The sequence below is a fragment of the Cherax quadricarinatus genome, chromosome 44, assembly GCF_038502225.1.
Source record: "Cherax quadricarinatus isolate ZL_2023a chromosome 44, ASM3850222v1, whole genome shotgun sequence".
Taxonomy (NCBI): Eukaryota; Metazoa; Arthropoda; class Malacostraca; order Decapoda; family Parastacidae; genus Cherax; species Cherax quadricarinatus.
The window spans coordinates 6,361,088-6,378,587 of NC_091335.1; the positions used below are offsets into that span (position 1 = coordinate 6,361,088).

At 42.2% G+C, this 17,500-nt stretch overlaps 1 protein-coding gene across 3 annotated transcripts in view; it reads right to left on the bottom strand.

Annotated features, from left to right (window-relative positions):
* Positions 1-17,500, bottom strand: part of Pde9 (phosphodiesterase 9) — a 415,289-nt gene that overhangs the window by 136,739 nt on the left and 261,050 nt on the right. For 2 of the 3 annotated variants that reach the window (XM_070094042.1, XM_070094043.1), the window contains exon 2: positions 11,334-11,392. The exons of the other annotated variant lie outside the window; for it this stretch is intronic. The gene's annotated coding sequence lies outside the window, so the exon portion shown is untranslated. The remainder of the gene's footprint in view (positions 1-11,333; positions 11,393-17,500) is intronic. 3 annotated transcript variants of the gene reach the window in all.

The following is a 17,500-nucleotide window of genomic DNA, read 5'->3' on the forward strand; positions in this document are numbered from 1 at the left end:
CAAACAACTTGCACAATTACTGTAATTCCTGTAAAAGATAATACAATTATCATCGTAGTTGATGGGAATATAATTATCATTCTGACTGATGTTAATGTAATTATCATTATAATTATCCTTGCGTTGTTATTGTTGTAATTATTAATTAAGGTTATGAGAGTCACCCCTCGGTTGGTGCTGGGAGGTTCCAGGGACCAGGTTATAAGACAACCTCGCCCCTAGGATGGTGCTGGGAGGTTCCAGGGACCAGGTTATGAGACAACCTCGCCCCTAGGTTGGTGCTGGGAGGTTCCAGGGACCAGGTTATGAGACAACTTCGCCCTTAGGATGGTGCTGGGAGGTTCCAGGGACCAGGTTATGAGACAACTTCGCCCCTAGGATGGTGCTGGGAGGTTCCAGGGACCAGGTTATGAGACAACCTCGCCCCTAGGATGGTGCTGGGAGGTTCCAGGGACCAGGTTATGAGACAACTTTGCCCCTAGGATGGTGGTGGGAGGTTCCAGGGACCAGGTTATGAGACAACCTCGCCCCTAGGATGGTGCTGGGAGGTTCCAGGGACCAGGTTATGAGACAACTTCGCCCCTAGGATGGTGCTGGGAGGTTCCAGGGACCAGGTTATGAGACAACTACGCCCCTAGGATGGTGCTGGGAGGTTCCAGGGACCAGGTTATGAGACAACTTCGCCCCTAGGATGGTACTGGGAGGTTCCAGGGACCAGGTTATGAGACAACTTCGCCCCTAGGATGGTACTGGGAGGTTCCAGGGACCAGGTTATGAGACAACTTCGCCCCTAGGATGGTGCTGGGAGGTTCCAGGGACCAGGTTATGAGACAACCTCGCCCCTAGGATGGTGCTGGGAGGTTCCAGGGACCAGGTTATGAGACAACTTCGCCCCTAGGATGGTGCTGGGAGGTTCCAGGGACCAGGTTATGAGACAACTTTGCCCCTAGGATGGTGCTGGGAGGTTCCAGGGACCAGGTTATGAGACAACTTCGCCCCTAGGATGGTGCTGGGAGGTTCCAGGGACCAGGTTATGAGACAACTTCGCCCCTAGGATGGTGCTGGGAGGTTCCAGGGACCAGGTTATGAGACAACCTCGCCCCTAGGATGGTGCTGGGAGGTTCCAGGGACCAGGTTATAACACAACTTCGCCCCTAGGATGGTGCTGGGAGGTTCCAGGGACCAGGTTATGAGACAACTACGCCCCTAGGATGGTGCTGGGAGGTTCCAGGGACCAGGTTATGAGACAACCTCGCCCCTAGGATGGTGCTGGGAGGTTCCAGGGACCAGGTTATGAGACAACCTCGCCCCTAGGATGGTGCTGGGAGGTTCCAGGGACCAGGTTATGAGACAACCTCGCCCCTAGGATGGTGCTGGGAGGTTCCAGGGACCAGGTTATGAGACAACTTCGCCCCTAGGATGGTGCTGGGAGGTTCCAGGGACCAGGTTATGAGACAACCTCGCCCCTAGGATGGTGCTGGGAGGTTCCAGGGACCAGGTTATGAGACAACCTCGCCCCTAGGATGGTGCTGGGAGGTTCCAGGGACCAGGTTATGAGAGAACTTCGCCCCTAGGATGGTGCTGGGAGGTTCCAGGGACCAGGTTATGAGACAACTTCGCCCCTAGGATGGTGCTGGGAGGTTCCAGGGACCAGGTTATGAGACAACTTCGCCCCTAGGATGGTGCTGGGAGGTTCCAGGGACCAGGTTATGAGACAACTTCGCCCCTAGGATGGTGCTGGGAGGTTCCAGGGACCAGGTTATGAGACAACCTCGCCCCTAGGATGATGCTGGGAGGTTCCAGGGACCAGGTTATGAGACAACTTCGCCCCTAGGATGGTGCTGGGAGGTTCCAGGGACCAGGTTATGAGACAATTTCGCCCCTAGGATGGTGCTGGGAGGTTCCAGGGACCAGGTTATGAGACAACTTCGCCCCTAGGATGGTGCTGGGAGGTTCCAGGGACCAGGTTATGAGACAACTTCGCCCCTGGAGGTTACCTGGAGGTTATTCCGGGGATCAACGCCCCCGCGGCCCGGTCCACGACCAGGCCTCCCGATGGATCAGGGCCTGATCAACTAGGCTGTTACTGCTGGCCGCACGCAGTCCGACGTACGAGCCACAGCCCGGCTGATCCGGCACTGACTTTAGGTATCTGTCCAGCTCTCTCTTGAAGGCAGCCAGGGGTTTATTGGCAATTCCCCTAATGCTTGATGGGAGGCTGTTGAACAGTTTTGGGCCCCGGACACTTATGGTGTTTTCTCTTAGTGTACCAATGGCGCCCCTACTTTTTATTGGGGGCATTTTGCATCGCCTGCCCAGTCTTTTACTTTCGTAGGGAGTGATTTCTGTGTGCAGATTTGGGACCATTCCTTCCAAGATTTTCCAAGTGTAGATTATGATATATCTCTCCCTCCTGCGTTCCAACGAGTACAACTCAAGTGCTTTCAAGCGTTCCCAGTAGTTAAGGTGCTTGACAGAACTTATACGTGCAGTAAAGGATCTCTGTACACTCTCTAGATCTGCGATTTCACCTGCTTTGTATGGAGATGTTAATGTACAGCAGTATTCCAGCCTAGAGAGAACAAGTGATTTGAAAAGGATCATCATGGGCTTGGCATCTCTCGTTTTGAAAGTTCTCATTATCCATCCTATCATTTTCTTTGCACGTGCGATCGTGGCACTGTTGTGATCCTTGAAAGTGAGATCCTCAGACATTACTACTCCCAGGTCCCTTACATTATTTTTCCGCTCTATTGTATGGCCGGAGTCAGTAGTATACTCTGTTCTAGTTATTATCTCCTCCAGTTTTCCATAACGGAGTAGTTGGAATTTGTCCTCATTGAACATCATATTGTTTACCGTTGCCCACTGGAAAACTTTGTTTATATCTTCTTGGAGGTTAACCGCGTCCTCAGCAGATGACAGCCTCATGCAGATCCTAGTATCATCCGCAAAGGATGATACGGTGCTGTGGTGTATATCTCGCCCCTAGGATGGTGCTAGGAGGTTCCAGGGACCAGGTTATGAGACAACTTCGCCCCTAGGATGGTGCTGGGAGGTTCCAGGGACCAGGTTATGAGACAACTTCGCCCCTAGGATGGTGCTGGGAGGTTCCAGGGACCAGGTTATGAGACAACTTCGCCCCTAGGATGGTGCTGGGAGGTTCCAGGGACCAGGTTATGAGACAACTTCGCCCCTAGGATGGTGCTGGGAGGTTCCAGGGACCAGGTTATGAGACAACTTCGCCCCTAGGATGGTGCTGGGAGGTTCCAGGGACCAGGTTGAGACAACTTCGCCCCTAGGATGGTGCTGGGAGGTTCCAGGGACCAGGTAATGAGAACCTCGTCCCTGGGATGGTGAGCTGGGAGGTCCCAGGGACCAGTTTGCAAGAAGGCATCAAATCCTTCATGATTTATTGTGCAAAGGAAGAAATTTGAGCTTAAGAATAGTGACCTGGAGACAGCAGCGAGAGAGAGAGAGAGAGAGAGAGACGCTAGGCCATCAGTCATGGCTGAACCAAAAGAAAAGGCAGTAAATGACGCTTCAATGCACTAAAAGCACTTAATTAACGATAACGTTCCGCCCACATAGTGAGGTTGATCACGTCAGTAGAGAAATGTATATATTTTTTTTTTATCACACTGGCCGATTCCCACCAAGGCAGGGTGGCCCGAAAAAGAAAAACTTTCACCATCATTCACTCCATCACTGTCTTGCCAGAAGGGTGCTTTACACTACAGTTTTTAAACTGCAACATTAACACCCCTCCTTCAGAGTGCAGGCACTGTACTTCCCATCTCCAGGACTCAAGTCCGGCCTGCCGGTTTCCCTGAACCCCTTCATAAATGTTACTTTGCTCACACTCCAACAGCACGTCAAGTATTAAAAACCATTCGTCTCCATTCACTCCTATCAAACACGCTCACGCACGCCTGCTGGAAGTCCAGGCCCCTCGCACACAAAACCTCCTTTACCCCCTCCCTCCAACCTTTCCTAGGCCGACCCCTACCCCGCCTTCCTTCCACTACAGACTGATACACTCTTGAAGTCATTCTGTTTCGCTCCATTCTCTCTACATGTCCGAACCACCTCAACAACCCTTCCTCAGCCCTCTGGACAACAGTTTTGGTATTCCCGCACCTCCTCCTAACTTCCAAACTACGAATTCTCTGCATTATATTCACACCACACATTGCCCTCAGACATGACATCTCCACTGCCTCCAGCCTTCTCCTCGCTGCAACATTCATCACCCATGCTTCACACCCATATAAGTGTTGGTAAAACTATACTCTCATACATTCCCCTCTTTGCCTCCAAGGACAAAGTTCTTTGTCTCCACAGACTCCTAAGTGCACCACTCACCCTTTTCCCCTCATCAATTCTATGATTCACCTCATCCTTCATAGACCCATCCGCTGACACGTCCACTCCCAAATATCTGAATACATTCACCTCCTCCATACTCTCTCCTTCCAATCTGATATCCAATCTTTCATCATCTAATATTTTTATTATCCTCATAGCCTTACTCTTTCCTGTATTCACTTTTAATTTTCTTCTTTTGCACACCCTACCAAATTCATGCACCAATCTCTGCAACTTCTCTTCAGAATCTCCCAAGAGCACAGTGTCATCAGCAAAGAGCAACTGTGACAACTCCCACTTTATGTGTGATTCTTTATCTTTTAACTCCACGCCTCTTGTCAAGACCCTCGCATTTACTTCTCTTACAACCCCATCTATAAATATATTAAACAACCACGGTGACATCACACATCCTTGTCTAAGGCCTACTTTTACTGGGAAATAATTTCACTCTTTCCTATGTACTCTAACTTGAGCCTCACTATCCTCGTAAAAACTCTTCACTGCTTTCAGTAACCTACCTCCTACACCATACACCTGCAACATCTGCCACATTGCCCCCCTATCCACCCTGTCATACGCCTTTTCCAAATCCATAAATGCCACAAAGACCTCTTTAGCCTTATCTAAATACTGTTCACTTATATGTTTCACTGTAAACACCTGGTCCACACACCCCCTACCTTTCCTAAAGCCTCCTTGTTCATCTGCTATCCTATTCTCAGTCTTACTTTTAATTCTTTCAATAATAACTCTACCATACACTTTACCAGGTATACTCAACAGAGTTATCCCCCTATAATTTTTGCACTCTCTTTTATCCCCTTTGCCTTTATACAAAGGAACTATGCATGCTCTCTGCCAATCCCTAGGTACCTTACCCTCTTCCATACATTTATTAAATAATTGCACCAACCACTCCAAAACTATATTCCCACCTGCTTTTAACATTTCTATCTTTATCCCATCAATCCCGGCTGCCTTACCCCCTTTCATTTTACCTACTGCCTCACGAACTTCCCCCACACTTACAACTGGCTCTTCCTCACTCCTACAAGATGTTATTCCTCCTTGCCCTATACAAGAAATCACAGCTTCCCTATCTTCATCAACATTTAACAATTCCTCAAAATATTCCCTCCATCTTCCCAATATCTCTAACTCTCCATTTAATAACTCTCCTCTCCTATTTTTAACTGACAAATCCATTTGTTCTCTAGGCTTTCTTAACTTGTTAATCTCACTCCAAAACTTTTTCTTATTTTCAACAAAATTTGTTGATAACATCTCACCCACTCTCTCATTTGCTCTCTTTTTACATTGCTTCACCACTCTCTTAACCTCTCTCTTTTTCTCCATATACTCTTCCCTCCTTGCATCACTTCTACTTTGTAGAAAACTTCTCATATATATATATATATATATATATATATATATATATATATATATATATATATATATATATATATATATATATATATATATATATATATATATATATATATATATATATACAAGGAATTCGCGAGAGCATGCGAAATATACACAAACACTGATCTCTGGCTGAAGGAGACTCGAACCTACGAACCTTAGGACAAGGTACGCAGTGCTTTACCAATCTACCCACACTGGACCAATACCTTGGCGTGTAGCATGCAAGGAATTGCATTGTTCAAATCTCTAGTAAGGCTGATGCATGCAGGGGATGAGATGAAAAGCTGTAAGCCTTCTCCCTGAAAGCTGGCTGCCTTGGATCAAACGTGTAGCGCATGCTACACGCCAAGGTATTGGTCCAGTGTGGGTAGATTGGTAAAGCACTGCGTACCTTGTCCTAAGGTTCGTAGGTTCGAGTCTCCTTCAGCCAGAGATCAGTGTTTGTATATATATATATATATATATATATATATATATATATATATATATATATATATATATATATATATATATATATATATATATATATATATATATCCATTTACCAAAGTTCGGCAGGCCAGGACTCGACCCTACGAACGTTGTACCACAAGACAAGCCACAGGGGATGGAATCTTTAGCTGAAGCACTTTCACACTTCTCGGTGCGTCATCAGGAGCTGTGCATTATTGCAAAATCAACAACAGAAGTAGGTTAAGTTTTCAGAGAGTGGTAGTGTGGAGGCACCAGCCAATGTGAGTAAAGATTTACACTCCCCCCTCCCTCCCCGTGGCTTGTCTTGCATTGTTAAGGTCACCTGTCTGCGATTATTTTACACACACACACACACACACACACACATATATATATATATAGATATTATATCTTTCAACAAATTAGCCGTATCCCACAGAGGCAGGGTGCCCCAAAACGAAAAACAAAAGTTTCTCCCGGCATTTTAGTGGCCTCTTACGACACGCACGGCTTACGGAGGAAGAATTCTGTTCCACTTCCCCATGGATATATCCTCTACTGACTTAATAAACCCGTGTGAGGGCGAAACTCTGTCCTTAATTATTTAATATCTTACTGTCTTATTCTTCTTCTTCTTCTCATTATTATTATTATTATTATTATTATTATCTTTATTATGTGACTTGCAAGGAGTGTTGGAAGCTCATTTCATCTCAGCATAAAAAAAAAGATTCGTACAAGAACAAAGGAGCACTACAGGAGGCCTACTGGTCCAAGCTAGGCAGGTCTAACTGACACACTCACATGCTAATCCGGCCTATATTAAAGGGGAAGGGCCCTTGATGATGGTGACTGGCTTTTGATCCAAGGAATGTAACTTTCTCCCATTCCTTGCGTCGAATTTGAGCGCCCTCGCATTTCCCAGCTGCAGTATAACCAGTACGGGTTTAGGGCTTCCCCCTGGTTAAAATTAAACAACTGTGACAGTCACCAGTCTTTAACTGTTGAAATTGATTATGAACTGGATTCAAACTTTTTTTTTTTGGGGGGGAGGGGAGTAAGCCGTTATCTGCAAAATTCTGGTGGATTTTGTCCAGTAACTGGAGAATGCTTTTTCTGGTCGCCTTCAAACTTTCAGTGCTTAGGTTTTTCCCACCAAGGAAGCTTCGCCTTCATTTTAGGTTATCAGAATTTTAATATGTACCAATCTTATTATGCAAAGTTGTTTCCGTGGCCTGAGTGGAGACTGCCACTCGTCATCACCAAGACGTCGACGTGTCTGACTCTACTGGGTTATGTTCACTTTCTATCATACAATATGTTCACTCCAACATGTCTGCTCTCCACACCATTGTATGATATATATTATGTACGTAAACACACAATAAAATTGTTTACTGACTTATACAACAGAGAAGAGTAAAGTGAATTTGCTTTGTCTTGGTTTTAATTTGTCTCTGTTATGGAAAAATAACAGGAAAACTGAAATGCTGGTTTTCATGTTACACTTCCTGAGTGCCTTATCTGACTGACTTCAAGTCTTCAACTTTGATAACTTGATAATGCAACTTGTGAGAGTCTTCAAACTTAACGTTGTCCCTATGACATAACATGAGTATGTACTGGCTAGCCGGGTCGCCGTATGGAGAAGACCCGGGCCGGAAGTACCGGCGAACCTTTAATGAATGAATGAATGTACTGGCTCCCTCACCTTCCTGTGTCAGTGTGACTTGTAATGGTCCAAGTCGGAGCGAAGCGTGGTCATAGCTTCTCTCTCCTATGTGCGGATGTTTGTGTGTATGTTTCTTCAGTTTGCAGCCAAACCTGGTGCTTCTTAGTTGAAGCTTTGTCATTTTTATTGGAGAAACCGAGATATTAGTTTCCATGTGATAACCTGTGTCTCCCTTTTCTGACTAGCTCAAAATATTCTATCGCGTGCACCGAGGTAGAGGAGGCTGGGGTGGTGCCACACAGGGATAACACTGTGGGATCACTGAGGTAGGGGAGGCTGGGGTTGTGCAACTAAGTGTTGCAACTCCTGAATGGGTCACAATGTATATGATGTATATTATGTATATGTATATAATGTATATTACCTTTTCATATAATTTTATATTGCTTATATTTGCGATAATAGCTAAATCATAAATATATTGCTTTATATTATTATTTGACTTAGTTATATTGTTAGGTAGGATGTAACATTCATATATTATTATTATGTGCTCATAGTTCAAGTCTTGATTGTCTAACTACTGTAATTATCGCTCGTGGCTAGTTACTCTGCCGGCTTCTCGGTGTTGCTGAGCAGCAACTGTCCACGGAGCTATCACGTGATCGAGGGGGGGGGCGTTCACACCTCGCCTGAAGTAGTCAGTCTGGTCTAGACTCGCTTGGTGGTTGGACGTATTCTTGACAAGACGTGCCTAAATTTCCCTTATTGGCCCTTGTTGGAAGATCGTCTCTGTCTTATTATTGTTGTTGGTTCTGGAGACTCTGTTCACAGAACATTGTATAGACTTAGTGATTTTCGACGTTGTACTGAGGTTGTGTGTCGCATAGAAACTCTGAGCAACTCGGGTCCTGAGCTGTAGCTTCTGACCTAATTTGTATTGGTATCTGTGTACTGTCACAGTCGGGGATTTTCTTATGCTGAACTTAGATTCAGTAGTATGGGAGTTTTGTGACTTTTGTGGAGGATCTGCTGATGGTCCCTACTTAGTGTCGTTATATTATCTCCTTGTTCCTGATTCTGTGATGCAGCTGCTTGTTATATTGCTATGGGGCTTAGCATTCTTTTTATTGTTCAAGCAGACTGTTCTGATTGCCAGTTGGTCAAGAAATTAGTCTAGTCGAGTCGTGAGACATAGCGAACTACTTAGAGCGCTAACACACATACACACAAACTTATTTGCATATTGTATTATTAAATGATAATGTACCACACGGTACTTAAGACATACATATGTGATATGTGCTTTCAGCACAATACTACTGTACACGAGAGAAGTGATTATTATTAATTTGTTTGAATTGATTAATTTAATTTAATTTGATAATATACCTCTCGACTGTGATTAATAAATTTATTAAATTTTAATTTCTCTAGTTAGTAGCTTACCAGTTGTAATCCTGAAGCACTATTAATTCTTATTGAATTCTAATGGATAATTGGACAAGGATACTGACTAATTGTTAAGAAAACCCAGTAACAGGCTGGATGCTAGAAGGGCAGTCCTTTCTAGTATTCACTGGAGATATCTAAGCTTTTTAGAAATCGCGTTTTTTGTAACACTAAGGGAAAACACTGTGGGATCACTGAGGTAGAGGAGGCTGGGTGGTGCAACACAGGGATAACACTGTGGGATCACCGAGGTAGAGGAGGCTGGGGTGGTGCAACACAGGGAAAACACTGTGGGATCACTGAGGTAGAGGAGGCTGGGTGGTGCAACACAGGGATAACACTGTGGGATCACTGAAGTAGAGGAGGCTGGGTGGTGCAACACAGGGATAACACTGTGGGATCACTGAGGTAGAGGAGGCTGGGGTGGTGCAACACCGGGATAACACTGTGGGATCACTGAGGTAGGGGAGGCTGGGGTGGTGCAACACAGGGATAACACTGTGGGATCACTGAGGTAGAGGAGGCTGGGGTGGTGCAACACAGGGATAACACTGTGGGATCACTGAGGTAGGGGAGGCTGGGGTGGTGCAACACAGGGATAACACTGTGGGATCACTGAGGTAGGGGAGGCTGTGGTGGAGCAACACAGGGATAACACTGTGGGATCACTGATGTAGGGGAGGCTGGGGTGGAGCAACACAGGGATAACACTGTGGGACCACTGAGGTAGAGGAGGCTGGGGTGGTGCAACACAGGGATAACACTGTGGGACCACTCACTGAGGTAGTGGGATCACTGAGAGAGCTGGGGTGGTGCAACACAGGGATAACACTGTGGGATCACAGAGGTAGAGGAGGCTGGGTGGTGCAACACAGGGATAACACTGTGGGATCACTGAGGTAGGGGAGGCTGGGGTGGTGCAACACAGGGATAACACTGTGGGATCACTGAGGTAGAGGAGGCTGGGGTGGTGCAACACAGGGATAACACTGTGGGATCACTGAGGTAGAGGAGGCTGGGGTGGTGCAACACAGGGATAACACTGTGGGATCACTGACTGACTGACTGATTGAATGACTGACTGAATGAATGACTGACAGAATGGCTGAATGACTGACTGACTGACTGACCGACTGACTGACTGGCTGACTGAATGACTGACTGACAGAATGACTGGCTGACTGAATGACTGATTGACAAAATGACTGGCTGACTGAATGACTGACTGACTGAATGACTGGCTGACTGAATGACTGACTGACAGAATGACTGATAGAATGACTGACTGACAGAATGGCTGACTGACCGAATGACTGACTGACAGAATGACTGACTGATAGTGACTGACTGACAGAATGACAGACAGAATGACTGACTGAATGACTGACAGAATGACTGACTGAATGACTGACAGAATGACAGACAGAATGACTGACTGAATGACTGACAGAATGACTGACAGAATGACAGAATGACTGACAGAATGACTGACAGAATGACAGACAGAATGACTGACAGAATGACAGACAGAATGACTGACTGAATGACTGACAGAATGACTGACAGAATGACTGACTGAATGACTGACAGAATGACAGAATGACTGACAGAATGACTGACAGAATGACAGAATGACTGACAGAATGACTGACAGAATGACTCACTGAAGATATTTGGAAATTTAATATTCGAATTTCCTAGATTTGTTTTGTTTGTGTTCTTCCTAACACTTCCTCTCTTCTCTTTCTTATATCCCACTCACACCTTCACTTCCCACTCACCCCTTCACCTCCCTTCCCTCCCACTCACCCCTTCACCTCCTCCTCCCTCCCACTCACCCCTTCACCTCCCCTCCCTCCCACACACCCCTTCACCTCCCACTCACCCCTTCACCTCCTCTCCCACTCACCCTCTCTTCCCTCTCCTTGCCCGCCAGCAACACTGGCCATCTTACCTAGATGTTTATGTTTCCCAGGACAGTGAAGGGATGTTGCCCTCAGGTCCTCCTCCTACCTGCGGATAAAAAGACGCATTTTTAATAACATCCAGGTAAGTTATTGACAAAGATGGGGAGGGGGGAGAGGGGAGGGAGGGGAAGGGAGAGGGGAGGGAAGGGAGAGAGGAGGGAAGAGAAGCTAGAGGGGAGGGAGGGGAGAGGGGAGGAAAGAGAAGCTAGAGGGGAGGGAGGGGAAGGGAGAGGGGAGGGAAGGGAGAGGGGAGGGAAGAGAAGCTAGAGGGGAGGGAGGGGAAGGGAGAGGGGAGGGAAGGGAGAGGGGAGGGAAGAGAAGCTAGAGGGGAGGGAGGGGAGAGGGGAGGGAGGGGAGAGGGGAGAGAAGGGAGAGGGGAGGAAAGAGAAGCTAGACGGGAGGGGGGGGGAGAGGGGAGGGACAGTCAGTATTGTCAACATGAATGACAGTCAGTATTATCAACATGAATGGCAGTCAGTATTATCAACATGAATGACAGTCACCATTATCAACATGAATGACAGTCACCATTATCAACATGAATGACAGTCACCATTATCAACATGAATGACAGTCACCATTATCAACATGAATGACAGTCAGTATTATCAACATGAATGACAGTCAGTATTATCAACATGAATGACAGTCACCATTATCAACATGAATGACAGTCAGTATTATCAACATGAATGACAGTCAGTATTATCAACATGAATGACAGTCAGTATTATCAACATGAATGACAGTCAGTATTAACATGAATGACAGTCAGTATTATCAACATGAATGACAGTCAGTATTATCAACATGAATGACAGTCAGTATTATCAACATGAATGACAGTCACCATTATCAACATGAATGACAGTCAGTATTATCAACATGAATGACAGTCAGTATTATCAACATGAATGACAGTCACCATTATCAACATGAATGACAGTCAGTATTATCAACATGAATGACAGTCAGTATTATCAACATGAATGACAGTCACCATTATCAACATGAATGACAGTCACCATTATCAACATGAATGACAGTCACCATTATCAACATGAATGACAGTCACCATTATCAACATGAATGACAGTCACCATTATCAACATGAATGACAGTCAGTATTATCAACATGAATGACAGTCAGTATTATCAACATGAATGACAGTCACCATTATCAACATGAATGACAGTCAGTATTATCAACATGAATGACAGTCACCATTATCAACATGAATGACAGTCAGTATTATCAACATGAATGACAGTCAGTATTATCAACATGAATGACAGTCACCATTATCAACATGAATGACAGTCAGTATTATCAACATGAATGACAGTCAGTATTATCAACATGAATGACAGTCACCATTATCAACATGAATGACAGTCACCATTATCAACATGAATGACAGTCAGTATTATCAACATGAATGACAGTCAGTATTATCAACATGAATGACAGTCACCATTATCAACATGAATGACAGTCAGTATTATCAACATGAATGACAGTCAGTATTATCAACATGAATGACAGTCAGTATTATCAACATGAATGACAGTCACCATTATCAACATGAATGACAGTCACCATTATCAACATGAATGACAGTCACCATTATCAACATGAATGACAGTCACCATTATCAACATGAATGACAGTCACCATTATCAACATGAATGACAGTCACCATTATCAACATGAATGACAGTCACCATTATCAACATGAATGACAGTCACCATTATCAACATGAATGACAGTCACCATTATCAACATGAATGACAGTCAGTATTATCAACATGAATGACAGTCAGTATTACCAATATGAATGACAGTCAGTATTATCAACATGAATGACAGTCAGTATTATCAACATGAATGACAGTCACCATTATCAACATGAATGACAGTCAGTATTATCAACATGAATGACAGTCAGTATTACCAATATGAATGACAGTCAGTATTATCAACATGAATGACAGTCAGTATTATCAACATGAATGACAGTCAGTATTATCAACATGAATGGCAGTCAGTATTATCAACATGAATGACAGTCACCATTATCAACATGAATGACAGTCAGTATTATCAACATGAATGACAGTCAGTATTATCAACATGAATGACAGTCACCATTATCAACATGAATGACAGTCAGTATTATCAACATGAATGACAGTCAGTATTATCAACATGAATGACAGTCACCATTATCAACATGAATGACAGTCACCATTATCAACATGAATGACAGTCAGTATTATCAACATGAATGACAGTCAGTATTATCAACATGAATGACAGTCACCATTATCAACATGAATGACAGTCAGTATTATCAACATGAATGACAGTCAGTATTATCAACATGAATGACAGTCAGTATTATCAACATGAATGACAGTCACCATTATCAACATGAATGACAGTCACCATTATCAACATGAATGACAGTCACCATTATCAACATGAATGACAGTCACCATTATCAACATGAATGACAGTCACCATTATCAACATGAATGACAGTCACCATTATCAACATGAATGACAGTCACCATTATCAACATGAATGACAGTCACCATTATCAACATGAATGACAGTCACCATTATCAACATGAATGACAGTCAGTATTATCAACATGAATGACAGTCAGTATTACCAATATGAATGACAGTCAGTATTATCAACATGAATGACAGTCAGTATTATCAACATGAATGACAGTCACCATTATCAACATGAATGACAGTCAGTATTATCAACATGAATGACAGTCAGTATTACCAATATGAATGACAGTCAGTATTATCAACATGAATGACAGTCAGTATTATCAACATGAATGACAGTCAGTATTATCAACATGAATGGCAGTCAGTATTATCAACATGAATGACAGTCACCATTATCAACATGAATGACAGTCAGTATTATCAACATGAATGACAGTCAGTATTATCAACATGAATGACAGTCACCATTATCAACATGAATGACAGTCAGTATTATCAACATGAATGGCAGTCAGTATTATCAACATGAATGACAGTCACCATTATCAACATGAATGACAGTCAGTATTATCAACATGAATGACAGTCACCATTATCAACATGAATGACAGTCAGTATTATCAACATGAATGACAGTCACCATTACCAACATGAATGACAGTCAGAATATCCAGTATTATCAACATGAATGACAGTCAGAATGACAGTCACCATTATCAACATGAATGACAGTCAGTATTATCAACATGAATGACAGTCAGTATTATCAACATGAATGACAGTCAGTATTATCAACATGAATGACAGTCACAGTCATATATCAACATGAATGACAGTCAGTATTATCAACATGAATGACAGTCAGTATTATCAACATGAAGTGAATGGCAGTCACCATTATCAACATGAATGACAGTCAGTATTATCAACATGAATGGCAGTCAGTATTATCAACATGAATGACAGTCACCATTATCAACATGAATGACAGTCACCATTATCAACATGAATGACAGTCAGTATTATCAACATGAATGACAGTCACCATTATCAACATGAATGACAGTCACCATTATCAACATGAATGACAGTCAGTATTATCAACATGAATGACAGTCAGTATTATCAACATGAATGACAGTCACCATTATCAACATGAATGACAGTCAGTATTATCAACATGAATGACAGTCAGTATTATCAACATGAATGACAGTCACCAGTCACCATTATCAACATGAAAGACAGTCAGTATTATCAACATGAATGACAGTCAGTATTATCAACATGAATGACAGTCACCATTATCAACATGAATGACAGTCAGTATTATCAACATGAATGACAGTCAGTATTATCAACATGAATGACAGTCAGTATTATCAACATGAATGACAGTCACCATTATCAACATGAATGACAGTCAGTATTATCAACATGAATGACAGTCAGTATTATCAACATGAATGACAGTCACCATTATCAACATGAATGACAGTCAGTATTAACAACATGAATGACAGTCAGTATTATCAACATGAATGCCAGTCAGTATTATCAATATGAATGACAGTCAGTATTATCAACATGAATGACAGTCAGTATTATCAACATGAATGACAGTCAGTATTATCAACATGAATGACAGTCAGTATTATCAACATGAATGACAGTCAGTATTACCAATATGAATGACAGTCAGTATTATCAATATGAATGACAGTCAGTATTATCAACATGAATGACAGTCAGTATTATCAACATGAATGACAGTCAGTATTATCAACATGAATGACAGTCAGTATTATCAACATGAATGACAGTCAGTATTATCAACATGAATGACAGTCAGTATTATCAACATGAATGACAGTCAGTATTATCAACATGTCAGACAGTATTATCAACATGATGAAGACAGACAGTGACAGTATTATCAACATGAATGACAGTCAGTATTATCAACATGAATGACAGTCAGTATTATCAACATGAATGACAGTCAGTATTATCAACATGAATGGCAGTCAGTATTATCAACATGAATGACAGTCACCATTATCAACATGAATGACAGTCAGTATTATCAACATGAATGACAGTCAGTATTATCAACATGAATGACAGTCAGTATTATCAACATGAATGACAGTCAGTATTATCAACATGAATGACAGTCACCATTATCAACATGAATGACAGTCAGTATTATCAACATGAATGACAGTCAGTATTATCAACATGAATGACAGTCAGTATTATCAACATGAATGACAGTCAGTATTATCAACATGAATGACAGTCAGTATTATCAACATGAATGACAGTCACCATTATCAACATGAATGACAGTCAGTATTATCAACATGAATGACAGTCAGTATTATCAACATGAATGACAGTCAGTATTAACATGAATGACAGTCAGTATTATCAACATGAATGACAGTCAGTATTATCAACATGAATGACAGTCAGTATTAACATGAATGACAGTCAGTATTATCAACATGAATGACAGTCAGTATTATCAACATGAATGACAGTCAGTATTATCAACATGAATGACAGTCACCATTATCAACAATGAATGACAGTCAGTATTATCAACATGAATGACAGTCAGTATTATCAACATGAATGACAGTCAGTATTATCAACATGAATGACAGTCAGTATTATCAACGCTGAATGACAGTCAGTATTATCAACATGAATGACAGTCACCATTATCAACATGAATGACAGTCAGTATTATCAACATGAATGACAGTCAGTATTATCAACATGAATGACAGTCAGTATTATCAACATGAATGACAGTCAGTATTATCAACATGAATGACAGTCAGTATTATCAACATGAATGACAGTCAGTATTAACATGAATGACAGTCAGTATTATCAACATGAATGACAGTCAGTATTATCAACATGAATGACAGTCAGTATTATCAACATGAATGACAGTCAGTATTATCAACATGAATGACAGTCAGTATTATCAACATGAATGACAGTCAGTATTAACATGAATGACAGTCAGTATTATCAACATGAATGACAGTCAGTATTATTAACATGAATGACAGTCAGTATTATCAACATGAATGACAGTCACCATTATCAACATGAATGACAGTCAGTATTATCAACATGAATGACAGTCAGTATTATCAACATGAATGACAGTCACCATTATCAACATGAATGACAGTCAGTATTATCAACATGAATGACAGTCAGTATTATTAACATGAATGACAGTCAGTATTATCAACATGAATGACAGTCAGTATTATTAACATGAATGACAGTCAGTATTATCAACATGAATGACAGTCAGTATTATTAACATGAATGACAGTCAGTATTATCAACATGAATGACAGTCAGTATTATTAACATGAATGACAGTCAGTATTATCAACATGAATGACAGTCAGTATTATCAACATGAATGACAGTCACCATTATCAACATGAATGACAGTCAGTATTATCAACATGAATGACAGTCAGTATTATCAACATGAATGACAGTCAGTATTATTAACATGAATGACAGTCAGCATTATCAACATGAATGACAGTCAGTATTATTAACATGAATGACAGTC